Source organism: Mesocricetus auratus, unplaced genomic scaffold (genome assembly GCF_017639785.1).
Source record: "Mesocricetus auratus isolate SY011 unplaced genomic scaffold, BCM_Maur_2.0 Super-Scaffold_100009, whole genome shotgun sequence".
Lineage (NCBI taxonomy): Eukaryota > Metazoa > Chordata > Mammalia > Rodentia > Cricetidae > Mesocricetus > Mesocricetus auratus.
The window spans coordinates 50,680,265-50,693,538 of record NW_024429193.1 but is presented as its reverse complement, the minus strand read 5'-3'; the positions used below and the strand labels follow the sequence as shown (position 1 = coordinate 50,693,538).

The 13,274-nt window shown below is 45.9% G+C and overlaps 1 protein-coding gene and 1 long non-coding RNA gene across 6 annotated transcripts in view; one reads left to right on the top strand and one right to left on the bottom strand.

Moving 5' to 3' along the window:
* LOC110342122 overlaps positions 1-11,102 on the bottom strand; it is a 28,413-nt gene extending 17,311 nt beyond the window's left edge. The window contains exons 1-4 of the long non-coding RNA XR_002384122.2: positions 10,939-11,102; positions 9,156-9,349; positions 3,047-3,159; positions 2,315-2,384 (exon numbers count right to left, since the gene is read on the bottom strand). This is a non-coding gene — a long non-coding RNA (uncharacterized LOC110342122). The remainder of the gene's footprint in view (positions 1-2,314; positions 2,385-3,046; positions 3,160-9,155; positions 9,350-10,938) is intronic.
* The window catches only part of LOC101844401 (adenosine receptor A3), a 71,905-nt gene that overhangs the window by 30,561 nt on the left and 28,070 nt on the right, over positions 1-13,274 (top strand). The window lies entirely within an intron of this gene.

Sequence of the window (13,274 nt, the reverse complement as noted above, 5' to 3'; positions counted from 1 at the left end):
TAGATGAACGCCCTACATGGACCAGAATCCGGAAGGCCAGGGACTATCTAACTTCAGTTATACGCCATTCTAGAGATGCCAAGATGGTGGAAATAGTAAAACGATCAATGGTTTCCAGGAATTGGAGGCAGATGGGGGCTGAATATGTGGGACACAGAATAATTTTTAGGGTTGTGAAATTCTATGTGCTAACAATGGTGAATGCATATAAATTATACTTCTTCAAAACCCTTACATAAAACACCTAGAATGCACCCTACTACAGTGTCTAAGACCTTTGGGTGACGGTGCTGTCCCCAGAAATATTCCATTGTTGAGATGTGCCAGTCTGGCAAGAAAGCTGATACTAGGAGACTGCATGAGGAGGGCTCAGGAAATCACTGTGCACTCTGCACAATCCATTTGGTTTTGTTGTGAAGTTGAATCTGCCCTAAGGAATGAAGAGTTTAAAAGAAACTATCGCAATCAAAATGTTGTGGTGTTGGTGTGAAGACAGACACATAGCCAGGTGGAACTGTGCACAGAACACACATAGAAATGGCCCCATACTTGCAGCTAACTTTTTCAAGAGCAGCGCCCAAGCAACTGAGTGGACAGTGGACAACCTTTTAAACCTACAGTGCCGAACGCAATGAAGGGAGGCTCAACTCTTCCCTAACTTGAAGTGGACATAGACATAAATGCAAGGCTAAGATCATGAAAGTTCTAGGAGAAAACACAGGAGGCATCTTAGTGACCATGGCTTTGGCAAAGATTTCTTAAATATCAAGTGTTAAGTAAGCAACAGCTGCCACAGAAAATGTCGCCCATAATGAAATTCGTTTTCTTCCCAAAGGCACTATAAAAAGACAAAGGGTTAGCCACAGACTGGGAAAAAATATTTGCAAATCATATATTTATCTGACAAGGATTTGTATCTAAAATATGTAGAAAAAAACCACTCCATTAAAAACTTGAATGACTTGGGGTTCATGTTGTGTAAGATATTTTTCTTTGCCTAATTTAATTTTTCTTTACCCAATTAAGTGGTTATTAGACACAAAATGCAAAAGAAATTTCCCCTCTCCATGTGGGCACAGATTCAAAGGGGATAAGTTTATGTAATTCATGTATAAAATGTTCCCCTACAGAATATTGTTAATTTGCAGTTTCCTATTTTTAAAAACATGAGAGCTGATTGTTAGTTTTTATTTTGCTTTTTAAGATTTTTTGAGAATTTCATATGTGCATACAATTTATTTTGAGCATTCATTCCTCACACCCTCAACTCCTTCAAGAAAATTTTACACTTCCACACCATCCACACCATTCCCAATTTCATGTAATCATATTTTTTATAATCCACTGAATCCAATTTATAGTGTCTGTATACTCAAAATGTGTGGGGTCAACTACCAGTGAGCATGGCCAACCTACAAGGGACTCCAATCTTAAAGCAATCTGGCTTTTCCTCTCCTAGAAGCCATAAACTGTCAATAGCTCATCAGTGAGGTGTAGGTAGAATTCCATACTGGAATGCTACCTGGCTTGATCTTGTGTGGGCAACCACAGATGCTGTGAGTTCATGAGTTTGTAGAGGGAATGTCCTTCTTTTTTTAAAATTGGTGGATAATTTAACAGTTACTTTACCAAGGAAAATATCAGATGATTTCATGAAAAGACATGAAATCTTACTGGTTATTAAGTGCAGTCAGCACTGTGTAACGACACATTGCTCAATGGCAGATTGGCAGATACAATGGTGACCCTATAAGATTATAATGGAGTTGATCTAAGAATGCAGCTCAGTGGCAAAAATGTGCTTAGCATGCTCAGGGTCTTGAGTTAAACATCCATCTAGCAACTAAGAGAAAATTATAATGAAATTGAGACCTTCGGACTAGTGATGCCATGGCTAAGCTCATCACTAATGTGTTTGCAGCCTGCTATATACAAGTATAGTACATATAATCACATCCAGTATATGATTGTTGATGATGACGATAAATAGCTTTTACTGGTTTGTGTTTACTATACTATAAATTTTATCATTATTTTAAGTTATACTTCTATTTCTAAAGATATATCTCCTATAAAACAGTGTGCCATGCAGTACTGTTAGCAACATCATATTTCTGGTTTCCTATCTATCTTGATTCTATTCGTAGGCTACTTAGAATGATTCAGGTCTGTGTGCAGGTACACTCTATGATAGTCACGCTGTGAGAAAAAGTGCCTAACAAATTTCCTTCATTGGTACATGACTGTACACACAAATTAAATGAGATTTTATCACATGACCACCAGAAGGACTCAAATGAAACCTTGTACTCACCATTTCAAGCATTGATGAGAGTCTCTTTCCAGGAAATGGGACTCTGACTCGTTACTGGTGTCATTCATGACTAGTGGGAATGTAAAAATACTACAATCATTTTACTGTAAGATTGGAAACTTCATAAGGAGTTATACAAATACTCACTATATGACCAGTTATGTCATAACCATGAATTTGCCCGAGGAGAAAGGCTTGTACTTGAATGCTTATGACAGCTTCATTTGTAATGTCTCCTGTGTGAAACACCCCAGATGTCCATCAACAGAGGCATGCATAAGCAAACCATGGTATTCATGCAACGGAAAAGCTGCAACAACAGCAAGCTATGAATACACTTGACAGTGTGGGTGAAACTCAAAACCATGCTGAGAGAATCCAGGTGAAAGGAGTACTTTTACAATGTCACTGCATTTATATATTTCTAGAAAGTCTCAACTAATCTGCAGTGACAGACCATGGATCAGTAGAAATGAGTGAGGAGAGGGAGGGGGTAATTACGAGGGGATAGAAGATGACTCTGGTGAGACATGGGCATGTTTGTTTTGATGATTGTAATGATGTTTACACAGGTATGAACAGATGTCACAATTTACCAAAGTGTGTGCTTGGTGTGTAGTGTGTTGCACTTCAATAAAAGCTTAAAATGAAAATTTAATTTTAGACAGATACTAACAATCATACAGTCCAAACAGTAACAACGGTTACTAGGTGAGGTAGAGTCTGACGTACCACTTTCTTCCACTTCAACTGAAAATACACCATGGTCATGATCCACTAGTTTGACTTCACAATCAGTAATGGGTTTGATAGCTGCAGTTTGAAAACACCATCTTAAGACGTATCTGCAAAACAAAAGGTTTCATGGAAACAGCCTCATAGCTTCATGGACAAGTCCTGCTGAGGCAGTGCCTGTGTCATGAGCACAAATCTTCCTCTTTTCTACTGTCCATGCAATTGAGAAATGCCCTAACATACTTAGAATTCCAGTCTTTCAAATTCTTGGATCATAGGCTCTCTCTTGTCACTATCTGATCTGTTTAAGAGATCATCACTTGATTTCATCATCAGAACTTTTCATGGTGAGGAGTCAGGGAGACACAAGAGGGGCTCTTCAGGAATACTGAGGTGGGGCTCCCTGGTTGACGACTGCACAGTTGTTAAAGGTGGTCAAGGCCTTCGGACTTTAGTCACCTGTTCCCCGCTGCTGTTTCTCACATAGACAGAAGCAGGCTGATTCCAGCAATAATCCCATCTTTGAAACAACTTAGCGGTTCCTGGAGAATTTGCTTGCATTTGTTGCTAATTTTGCCCTTGATATTTGAAGATGGAATGGAAGGAGCTCTGGCTTGCTAATGAGCATGCAGTGCATGACTCTCCCTGTGTGTAACAGGGCCCACTGAAGAAAAGTCATGAAACCAGTGGAGGAAGCAGAGAAAAAAAACAGCAATGAAAGAAATTTAGGCTTGGGATAGCCTCATTTTGCCATGAATTGCTCCTGTAACTTGATAATTATGTGCCTAGCGGTCTCTTCAATTACACATCTCTCTGTCATGAGCAGTGGTGTAATTTGCACATTAGGTCCGAATTAGCTTGGGCATGGTGGCACATGCCTGTAGTCCTAGACTTGGCAAAGCAAGGCAGAGAGCTGGGCTATAAGGTGGGACCTCATCTAGAGTCATTCATGTCAGATTTTCATAAACAGTCTGCAACCAAACAGAGATGAAACTGGAGCAGAAGTCAGAGTGAGGGCTCCAGCATTGGCGTTTGCTTGTTTGTTTTTAAACGGTGGCCGAATATGTGAAAGTTAAGAATGGTCATTGTTTCCCAAGACCTTCATAGTGATCCTAGAAAAAACCAGCAGGATAGATGGATGCTCAGGCCAGACCTTGTGGCACACCTGAGGGACCCAAGGTTGTAAACGACAGCTTAACTCTGGGGTTGGCAGGATAGCCTCACTCACACTCCACAGTTGATTTCCCTTTCAACGTCTTATACTTAGATCATGCTCTGGCAAGCTGTGGCTAGAACTTGTGAATTTGAACAGTGCTAGGGGAGGGGATCCTGGCGCATTTATACTACTGTTTTTTTGGCAAATACATTGCAGTCTCATGTTTGAGTTTTCTTTATTTAGGAACTGAAAGCATGGTTCCAGAGTAAACATTTAGGCCTTGGTTCAGATTTGGCTCTGCCAGGCTTGGTGATCTTGGGGAAACAGTCTAAGCACTGTCAAGTTCAGACTTTGTGCTCAGAACAGCCCTTCCCAAACAGTAGTGATTTTGCACCCCACTCTGAAACATTTGGCAATATCTGAAGACATATTGATTGGGAGCAGGGACTGCTGTTGGTATTTTGGGTAGAAGTCAAGGGTGATGGTAACACCCAGTAACCCAGTAGCTCATAGTAGACATCTACCTTCACAAAAAAGAATTACTTGGTCCAAACAGGCAGTAGAGTGGAAACAACAAAACCCCCTGGCTTAGGTGCATTTAGAGTCTGACACAAGACTGGTAGGTGCCAAATCAACTGTACTGTCATCAGCAAATGATCAGCTTAGTATGGTTTGATAAAAAACAAACAAAACAGGTACTGGAAAAGTAAGCACCATCCACTTCTGGGTAGAGTTCAATAAAAAAAAATCTCTCATCAGTGGTACCCTGCACTGCATCCGACTGCAGCACAGGCCATCCAAGAGGTTTCAAGTGGAGGCTCTGAGGCCCGACTCTACCATTGACTATATACGTATCTTGGGAAAGACATTTAGCTCAGCCCACTTGTCTACACAATATAGGTATTATGGCCACCATAACACCTGCCTCAAAAAAAAAAAAACCCTGCCTCATAGGAAATACGCTGAGGCATGTGAAGGGTCAGTCTGCACAGCATAGCAAGTGTTCAACTGATACTTGCTATTCTTGCAGGACAGTAGTTAGGGAGACTATTGGGAGGAAATGGGTTGTTGTTGCTGCTGTTGTTTCTAACATTTGTTTATTTGTAGTTGAGTATGTGCAGGCATGCTTGTGCCAGAGCACACGTATGGAGGTCAGAGGACAACCTGCAGGAGTCAATTCTCTCCTGCTATGTGGGGACAAAACTCCAGTTAGGCTTCACCATGAGTGCCACTACTGCTGAGCCATCTTGTCAGCTCAGAAGAACAGGGGTTTTAATAAGAAACTCTAAAGTACTTAACATGGTGTGTGAAGGGGACACAAACCAAACAAACAAGGAACCCACACCACCGTAGAACGCATCAGAGGACCCGGTGGCAAGGAACCGGGTGTTCATAAATGCCATCTCCATGGCTTTTCTCACACCCCTTTGAAGTGGCTTTTATTAGCCATTTCTATGAGTCTCATTTGACAGTTATGGAAATGGGCTCACAATAGTTAGCCAACTCATTTAAGATCACACAGCTGCAGAAGGGCAGAGCTGGGTTTTTGAATCCCCAGTGTAACTCCAGCCTGTGTTTTCATGGGCCGAAATTCAGCAATGCTCAACTTAGGGCCAATTCCCAGAATATAAAACATTAACAAGTTAGGAGGTTTCTATGTTTAGGGCAAAGAAGACAGTGTGAAATCCCAGCCTCTGTGTCTTGGCTGGAGCAGGCAGCCTGGATATGTGGCGACAAGAGCAGGAGGTTGCTAGCAGGAGTCCTTTCTGCTTTACTCCAATGACAACTGCTGAGTCCAGGCAAGTCACCCTGCAATGTCAGGCAGCATACAGTCACCCACAGAGCACATTTCTTCGGGATGTCTGAGACCTGAGGGCCGAAGACAAGGAATGTGGGCTCTCAGATTATTCTGTATTATTTCCCACCACAAGGGGAGATCTTCCAGAAGGTTCTGGTGACAATTCCCAGCAAGTGTTTTGTGTGCTGAGACAGGGCCACAATGACCTGAATAACCTGGAGAGTAGAACTGGAGAACTGTGGTGGCCTTCCTCCAAACTCCTCTATTTAGTGGAGTGGGAATGATGCCAGGAATAGCCAAAGGTCCCAAGGGCCTGGCCGTGAGGAGACTGCACCAGGAACCCTTATAATCGTGCAGTAGATGATGACATCTGCATTTCTGGTGTCCTGCAGGGCCCCTTTGCCTCTCCTGGTGTTGGACAAATGCATTGGTTACTTTGCCCATTGTTTCAATGACATACCTAAGAGAAGAACTTAGGGAGGAAATAATGGTCTGCCTCATGGCTTCAGAAGGGTTTCAGGCCACTGTGGCAGGGAAGTTGTGGCAGCAGCAAGACAATTCAGTCTTCATATGAAACAGTGGCTATGTGGAACCTGGGGTAGGTGTAACCTTCAAAGGTCCAGCCACACTGACATATTTACTAAAGCTGAACAGGTTTCTCCTAGGCCCTTCGCCTTAAAGTTAGCATCACAAGCTGGGAAGGCAGGGAGTAAAAGCTTGTGGGGATATTTCAAAGTCAAACCATAGCGAAAGGTCAGCATCTGGGTCCATCTCCCAGCTGCTTGCCCGCCCTCCCTCCAGCTCTGCTTCTTGCATGCACCACAAAATAACTAAGCTGGAAACTGTCTCGGGATGCCTGGGCCCGGCATACCCAGCAGAGAAGCTGGGCAGCAATAGAACACGCTACAATGTGGGCCATGTGTTCTGTGGAAGGCTCTGCTCAACCCTGGCAGAAAAATGCATTGAGAGCTCACTAACCTGGTTTTAAATATAGGGGAGGAAACAGATGCTGGCTGGGCGGAAGTGTCTGAGGAGCGCAGAGGTTCAGGCCGTGGCTTGCCCAAGCTGATAAGAAGGTGGGGGGCTGCAAACCCAACCTCTGCTGATTTGCTGTAGAGCCCTTCTGACATTACCCTGGGCTATCTTGCCCTCAGAACTTGGCTTCTCTGCGAGCTGCTCCTCATGATTGACATGAGAGAGTTATTTTTAAGCTGATCTTTGTGACTTCCTTTTGGCTTGTGTCCTCTGCTTCCTTGGTAGACCAATTCTGGCACAACCTGCCAGGCTGTGGGAGGGGAGGGCTGTCTCTGTATGGGTAATGACAAAAGCCAAGGAGGAATCCAATGGTGCTGACTCTGGCGGGCTGGGCTCATGACAGGGCAGTGTGGACGAGTCCCATCTCTTCAGGTCTAGGTGTTGGTCTCAGAGCGGGGAGGTAGCCAGAGCAGCCCCTTAGGAATGCTGTGACCCAGTCTGTGGCATCCAGACAAATACAAGAATACCTCAGTGTCGTCAGCTGGTCTGTCCTCTAGGGAGCTCCCCTATCTGGGACCAGGCTGGACTGCCCTCTGTGTTCTGTGAGAGCACCTGTCCCTCTAGTGTCACTGATTTCTGGGGGAGTATGTCTGGCCTGGTGTACCACCAGCATCCTCAAACAGCCCCATTCTCTCCACCATTCACAACAGGAGATGTGCAAAGGAGATGACCTGAGATCACTTTGGCTCCTGAGGGGCTGCCACAGCAGTAAACTACTCGGAGACCTCAGAGTTTCTGTTGATGCCTTTGAGACCTCCGTACATAGTGGAGACCCTGAAGTGCATTTGGCACCCAATGGCTGCCTGCAATATTGCATGCCTATGGCCTCTGGTACAAGGGATGGTGACCTCCCAGCAGGGCCCTTCTTGTTAGTGTTCTCTTGAGACTGATACGGTCCCCAACTTCTATCAGGAATCATGGAGCCTCACCCTCTTCTGATTTCAAAGATCTCTGTCTCCGTCTCTCTGTGTGTCTCTCTGTGTATCTCTGTCTCTGTCTGTCTGTCTGTCTGTCTGTCTGTCTGTCTGTCTGTCTGTCTCTCTCTCTCTCTCTCTCTCTCTCTCTCTTTCTCTCTCCTTCTCTTATCATACATGCAGCCTGAGGCCTGGCAGAGAATAGTTTAGAAACTAGAACTTCATTGCTAAGGCCCAAGGGAACGCAGCTCAGTTCTTAGCAGGTGGCAGTCCTGGTTTGAGAAGTTCCTGTGAAGTAAAGCAGTACAAGCTCATCTGTGTCCCCCCCTACAGTGACTTCCCGGGTGACCTTCAGAAAATCCTTTCCATGTCAGGGTCCGTGTTGAGAAATAGGTTTGGACTTTGAGATGCCCTCTGCAGTCAAAGAGCTAGCTCTAGGCTATCTTTCTGTTGAATCCAGGCTTTTGATGCTCAACCTCGGTTACTGTAGAACTGAAGACAATCTAGCTTTCAAAGTTGCATTTGGATTAAATGATCTGCTCCGGGCAGACAGGCACAGTGGTCAGAGATGTGAGAGTGCCTCGGGTTGGCTGACTCATGCAGTTGCTAGCCAAGCCACCAGGGAGAAGCTACTCATCTTGACGTGATGCCAATGTTAGGAAGTGAATGATAGGCTCCACGTACCACGAATCAAGGAATAGCTAGCAACAGACCATTAAAAAACGGGATGGGGGCTGGAGACATGTCTCAGAGGTTAAGAGCACTGTTCTTCCAGAGGTCCTGAGTTCAATTCCTGGCAACCACAAGGTGGCTCACAACCACCTTGAGTGAGATCTGGTGCCCTCTGCTGGCATGCAGGCAGAAGACTGTATACATAATAAATAAATAAAATATTAAAAAAAGGGGGGGGATGGTTAAGGATGCACTATGTCATGCCCAGAGAGCTGGGAGTTACAAAGAGCCCGCTGTACTACTGCATAGAACTAGCCTTAGGCTCTTGCCTTTAAGGAAGGAATGACTGCCTTGTAACAACTTTAAGGGAGGTGACGCAGGATTTGTGTATTGTGTGTGTGTGTGTGTGTGTGTGAGAGAGAGAGAGACAGAGACAGAGACAGAGACAGAGACAGAGACAGAGACAGAGACAGAGACAGAGAGAATGTGCAGGAACACGTGTCCCTCCTGCCCGTACCCTCACAGACTCACTGTGGGTAGGCAGTTGTTCAGCACCAGCGTAGACGGCTTGTTTCTCACTGCACCTGTTTCCTCTTTGGGTCTTTGCTGTCGTCTGTGAAGTGAGAGTCACTTCAGCTTTGCCACATCTAACATATAAATGGTGTTTAGGGGAGGGACTTTGTAGCTCCTTTGATTTGATCAAAACATGATGTGGAGCTCATCTTCTGTAAGTGAAAAGAGAGGCAGGTTGTGAGCTAACCCTTTAAAATGGTTTTTATTAAATTTTGAGAAACACACACACACACACACACAATGTATTTGGATCACATTCATTCCCTACTTCTCCCCCTAACTTCTTCCAAGTCTGCTCCCACTCCACCCCCTCCTAACTTCATATCCTTTAAAAATGTATTCTTCTAACCCATTGAGTCTAGTCTGCTATCTGTATATTCACGGATGTGGGTCCATCCACTGGACTGTGGTGGACCTTCCAGGGGCCATGCCCTTAAAGAACTTTCCTTCTCCTGAAGGACCTGACTGCAGGTTTCTGGAGCAGCCTGCCCCTCTGTGGACCTTCGGAGGGCCTTGTAGCCCTTCCCAGCCAGCAGCTGCCCTTGCCTCCCTGCAGATGTTTCCAGTTTGCAGATTGCATTAGGTTCACATCGGTCATTTGTTCCATTTGCTCAGAAAAAAACAGCCAGCATTATTGTCAGGAAACGAGAGAGTGCCAACTTTAGGATAACACAAAAAGCCCCAGTCATGGGCACTAGATAGGGGGAGGGCGAGGGTTGGCAAGGACCAGAGACTGGACCATCTGCAGTGACCTAGACTTCTGCTGACCCCGGTGAAGTCATGGCCACTGAAGCAGCATCTATCTAACTTCCCTCTGGGAGGGCCCGGAATGGGTCAGTTAAGTCATCTCGGAGGGACCAGGCAGAAAGAGGCATTCTCCTGGAGGCCTGGGCATGACTAAACAGTCTTACTCTGAGGATAAAGCATTCTGTTTCTTTGCTTCTTCATAATCAGGAGCTATTCCAGGATTAATGAGAGATTAGAGAGTGTGTGGTATTTGGGATCAAGAGCAAATACAAATGAACCTAATGTGTATCAGATCCTAAGTTGTGTGCCGTGTGTTTCACGTTGGTCACGCAGCTATTTTGGCAGGAGGTGACTACAATACTCAGTAACCTTCACACCCTGCCCTGGAGGTGGCCTTTTTATAGCAGTGAAGAGTGCCAAGCACTCTGCCAGGCCCTCCACAATGAGTGACGGGTGAGACACAGAAACTGTGATTATGGTTCGGAACAGGGCTGACTCTTGAGATAACCCTGGGAAGGTTTCACCTGCAGCAACTGAGGGGCCCCTGCAGCTGCAGGAGCTTTTTCCTGCCTGTCTAGAAACTGCCTGCAGTCAGACCCCCAGGCTGTCCTCGGAGGCTTGCAAAGGAGGGTGGGGCCAAGGCTGAACTCTGGCACAAGCTTCTTCATGCTGACAAGCTACTCGCTTCCTGGCAAGTGGAAAAGATAGAAGAAGACGTCACTGCCTTCCTGCCGTCGCCCTTGGGTGAGTCCAGTTTCGAAAGCTAAGAGGACCGACAGAGGATTTGGAGCCAGGAGCTTTTCCAGCAAAAGACAAGAGCTGGATCCCAGGGAAACCCCCAGGTGCCTAGCAAGCCTGCAGCGCACAGAGGGTCAGTAGGTATAGGAAGACCTTCTGTTGGTTCTCCACCCACCAAGCACCTCCTGAGGAGTCACTGGCTGGACGCCAGCGAGGTTCACAAGGAAGAACATGGATGTAGGATTCTGGTAACTACCTGATTGGTCAGGACCCTGCTCCAGCTGTTCGGCCCTTTTTACTTCATTCAGCGTCCAGAGAATCATCTTCCCCTCCTTCCCCAAAGAGGAGATTAAGACATGGGAGATTAGGCAACGTGGCCAAGGTTATCCACTTAGAAAAAAAAGAGCTCACAAAACAAGGCGTGGCATGTTCAGCTTCTGAGTTCGGTGCTGGCAGCTCATAGCGATTTCTTCCAGGGCTGGGCCTGGGGGTATGAAAACAGTGGGGCAGACCTGACACCTGCAGGCAGATGTGCAGCGTGCACATCGTGTGGGACAGGAGACACCGCAGGCATCCCACTGAGGCTGAGGGTTCTTGACACAGCCTTGAGGGCTGAAGGTCTGGAAGGTGCTGCCGATGCCAGGTGATGTGACTGGCTGGCACTTACCCTGGATGGGCAGGACAGGCAGAGCAGCTAGGAAATAGGTGCAGAGAGTCAGATGAAAGCACTAGTCGGGTGCTTGGTTGGGTGGCCCCCGGGTGTTCGGCTGGGGGTTCCGAGAGGAGGGCACCAGAGTGGGAGAGGAGTTAAAATTGCTAGCTAGCCACGAAGGCAGACTGTGTCCCAGTTTCGACCTTGAATCGGCCACTCCGCGGGTATCAGTTTCTTCACATGTTTGATTCACTGTGAATATGAATTTGGGGCGAAAGTGATGAGTGTGGCAACAGGCGCAGGTGAAGCCACAAACCGCCAGAAGCAGTTCTGGGACCCACAGGGAAAGCATGAAGAAGACAAGAAAACAGGACCAACACAACGAATAAAGGAGCGCTGATCACGGAGGGCAGGAAACAGGGTGCCCGTGGCATCATATTAGACAAATACCAGTGATGAGAGAATGAACCCAATACGTAGAAGCCACACACGGTTTTGTTACGCATTCTCTCCAAGGGCCTCTTATCTAGACCTAAGTAAGTCACATGATATTTTCTACCTGCACTACTTTAGGATTGAAGTGAAAAGATGCAACAAACAAACACTAGGCCTTCTTTGTTCCTCCCAGTTCCTACTGAACACGGTGACATGGTGAGCACACAAGGAGACAGACCTGAAACTAATGTGTTATACATATTCAGCTTGAACACGAGGCAGGTCTTGCACGCACAGGGTGCTCTTTTAGGTTCTTGGTGCTTTTAGGATAAGGCAATGGGAGTGGGGTCCAAAATTGAACAAGAAGTTGACCATATATGCTAGTAGGAGAAGCATATAAACAAACAGCTCCAAAGTGGCATAGAGGACTCAAAGAGAGGCCTGCGTAGGCTGAAGTGGGACCCTGTTCAGAGAGCGGAGCCACCGACTGCCCACAGTGACTTTGCTTCTTCCTGGGAGTGGTTTGTAGACAGCGTCTGACTGCCTGGCAGTGACTTCGCTCCTTCCTGGGAGTGGTTTGTACATGCGGTTATGAGTTCTTCCTCTGAGGCCTGTCCTGGATACGGGCATCTGTACTCCACACTGAGTCTTCTCCTAAACACTTTAAATGACAAAGCTGTGTGATACTGCCTTCCTTTTGTTTCTTGTTTCTTTGTGACCTTGGCTGGCCTGAACTTGCTACACAGTCCAAGCTGGCTTTGATCTCACCAAGGTCAACCTGCCTCTGCCTCCCTAGTTCTGGAACTACAAGTGTGTATACTTGCTCTGGACGGGTGTTTTCTCTTAAAGATTGCACAGATCCCTATAGTGCACTGGAAACACACACTAATGCTCCCTCTATGTGCTCATTATTTGTGACTTGCTTCCTTCCAAAAAGCACGTGACACTTTTAAAGGAACAGGACATGACAACTGAGACAGCAGGAGCCAGGGCTGGAGAGTTGACTTGGTGTGATTAAGAATACTTGCCACTCTTTCAGAAGACCTGAGTTCACTTCCCAAAACCCACATCAGGTGGTTCATAACTCCAGCTGCAAGGGGTTCAATGATGACCTCTGATCTCTATGGTTCTGTCACAGTGCGTGCATACATGCACATAAATAAGAATAAAAATTATTTTTAAAAGACACTAGGAGCCCAAAATTGAGATGATGCATATAGATTTTCTAGAAAGCCTTAAGTGCAACATGATTGCTGAAACAGCCTGGCTTGGGCTGCTCCGCTAAGTCTCCTGGCTGCCCATCAGAAGTGACCTACGTGACGCTCTTTATCAATCTGGTGAGCAGAGCAGCCGAAGCAGTGAGAAAAGCAGCCTCCTCCCTAGCACTAAACTCCTTAGAGAAATCGGCCCCTGAAACCTCAATATAGGCAATAACAACATAGTATCTTTAATCATAATAAAATGCTGAGACATACTCTGTGTAATAGCTTTAATGAAAAGCCGAG